Genomic DNA, 2756 nt, shown 5'->3' with positions numbered 1-2756 from the left:
GTGCATAATTAGTTAATTATTTAGCATATATTCTTAGTTATTTTTAATTAATTATGTGAATAATGTGGACAAAAGGTACTTAAAATGTTGTGAATTGTGTTTTCAGTCCAAAAGATATGCTTGGAAGCAAAAAGGAGAAAAGGGAAGCAATTGAAGATCAAAGAGTGAAAGAAGGGGATCTACTCGGCGAGTACACGAGTGTATTCCAGAAGATAAATACGACTGCTGATTCAAGACGGATAAGTATGGATCTACTCGGCGAGTTGATTCTGCTACTCGCCGAGTACACCCTGTTTTGGGATATTTATATAAGACGAATCCTTATCTCAGAAAAGGGAACCTTTGGTGAATTTTCAAGGATTGGCTGCGACTAAGAGATTCAGAAGGCGCTGAAGAACCCTAGGCTTCACTATTTGGAAGAATTCAAGCAATTAGGTTAATTCTACCACTTAGACTTAGGAATTAAACATGTTTGCTTTAGTAAACTTTGTTTCTATGTTGGTTTCTACTACAATTATGAGCTAAATTCGTTTTTGTTTCTGTTTGGGGAATACCAAAGAACTCCTATGGTTTGATTATTGAATATTGATTAATTGTCTTTTGGTGATTTATTAAATTAAGTTTGTTAAAGAACCTTATGTATTAATCACTACTATTTTCTGTTAATTGGAAGGCAATTAGGTTTCATGAACATCACTTAATTGTTAACCTCATATGTCTATGTGAATACTAAACCATATGCTTAGAAGTAATGATTATGAAACTAAGATTAATAAGAAAATAGGAAGATTAATGTGTGAGCTTGTTTGAGAAACCATCAACAAGAGGTTAATTGAATTAATAACTTAATTGACCATTACAAATCTTATTTAATCCAAATAATTAATCTAGGGAGTTAATTAGTTTAAACACTTGATCAACGCTTAAATTAGTTAATTGTCTAAGGGTTAGGAGTAATGAATATGAACCTAACTATTATAATTGGTAACCAATAGCAATTAATCTATCTTAAACTTAAATAACCATAGGAGTGAATTGGTTGAACCTAAATAGAAACATCTTTATCAAATTTGGTGAATAGTTGTTGCTTTAGATAATTAGTTAATTTAGTTTGTCTAAGTTTCTAGTCTTGCAAAACTAGAGCAAAACCCTTTACTTTTATTATTTGTTTTAGTTAAAATTAGTTATTAGTTTAATTTTCCGTTCCCTGAGTTCGATACCTTACTTGTCAATCTATACCACTTAAAGACAGGTTCACTGCCTTTGTGTGCTCAATTTATTAATAAAAAGTAGGGATAAAACTAGTTGAATTAACACACATCAAGTTTTTGGCGCCGTTGCCGGGGAACGGTTCTAAATAATTAAGCTAATTCCTATTTTTTTCGATCCTTTGTGTGAGTTTACTTGCATAAAGTTCATTTATTGCAATTTAGTAATTAGTAATTAGGTTTTAGTATCTGTTTTAGTTAATTTAAAACTTGGAATTTTTTTTGAAATATCGCTGATACTTGCCGAGTGCAATCGCACCTACTCGGCGAGTAGCAGTTTACTCAGCAGTAGATTTTCTTTATTTTTACAATCTTTTTTTGTTCTTTTTACACTTTTTATTTAATTGATTTCAGGACTTTCATGACCAGAGGAGCAAACACACCACTGGTACCCCCGTTTGAAGACCCCGAATCCGCATTGAAAAGAAACAAAGGGAAGGACGTGGAGAGTTCAAGCACACCAAAGAAATCACCATTGTCCAACTTGAAGACTGTTTTTGGGAAAAAGAAGAGCAGTAAATCATGAGCTTCTAGCGCTTCTTTGATAATTGAGGAGCCAATTCAAGAAGATATTGGATACGAGACCGAGGAAGGAGAGGAGACAACGTACGAGCAAGAAACCGAGTCGGAGGAAGAGTTAGCGTTCACTATGGCTAACATTGATGAAATCCCCATGGGAGAATGGAAGAAGAGGATGCGCGACGACCATGGCCCGGGACTTGTGCAACCCGCAATTCCCGCGACTGCTACCTTCGAGCTAAAAGGTCATATCCTAGCTTCACTCAAGGAAATACCTTTCTATGGGAAAGATCATGAAGATGCCTACAAACATTTGGATGAAGTAAATGATGTTGCTGATTACTTCAATATTCCAAATGTAACTCGCGAAACTCAACTACTTCGTATGCTTCCGGTAACCTTCAAGGGTGCTGCCAAAGACTGGCTCAAGTCACTTCCCCCCGGATCAGTCACTACTTGGGCCAGAATGAAGGAAGAATTTATTGATCATTTTTGCCCACCATCCAAGATAGCCAAACTGAAGAAGGCCATTGCAAACTTTGAACAACAAGCTGGAGAGTCCTTATATGAAGCATGGGAGAGGTACAAAGGTCTGCTAAGAAACTGCCCACACCATGATCTAAACAGCCAGCAAGAAGTTTCCATCTTCTATGATGGAGTCAATGTCACAACCCGGCAATTGCTAGACTCGCAAGGCCCACTTACAAAGAAACCACCCCTGGTGATTAAAGAATTGATTGAAGAATTCTCTAAACACTCTAGAGAATACCACAACCCTAGGAATGATGTCACGAGGGGAGCCGCGTATGCTGCCACTGAAGATTTATCCGTGGTCATGGCCATGTTAAAAACCATGGATAGAAGGATGGACAAAATGGATCAAACTATCCATGCTATTCGGGTGGGTTGTGAAAACTGCAATGGACCTCACCTCACTAGAGATTGCGATCTGGATGAGAATGGCAACAA

General features: G+C 36.8%; 1 non-coding gene across 1 annotated transcript; it reads right to left on the bottom strand.

Moving 5' to 3' along the window:
- Positions 1-2301: 2301 nt before the first annotated feature.
- On the bottom strand, positions 2302-2408 carry LOC144998977 (small nucleolar RNA R71). Its single transcript, XR_013660508.1, has one exon. It is a non-coding gene; the product is annotated as a small nucleolar RNA R71 (small nucleolar RNA).
- Between the last annotated feature and the right edge of the window lie 348 nt (positions 2409-2756).

Source organism: Lactuca saligna, chromosome 5 (assembly GCF_052625555.1).
Source record: "Lactuca saligna cultivar CGN05327 chromosome 5, ASM5262555v1, whole genome shotgun sequence".
Lineage (NCBI taxonomy): Eukaryota > Viridiplantae > Streptophyta > Magnoliopsida > Asterales > Asteraceae > Lactuca > Lactuca saligna.
This window is presented reverse-complemented; position numbering and strand designations above follow the sequence as displayed.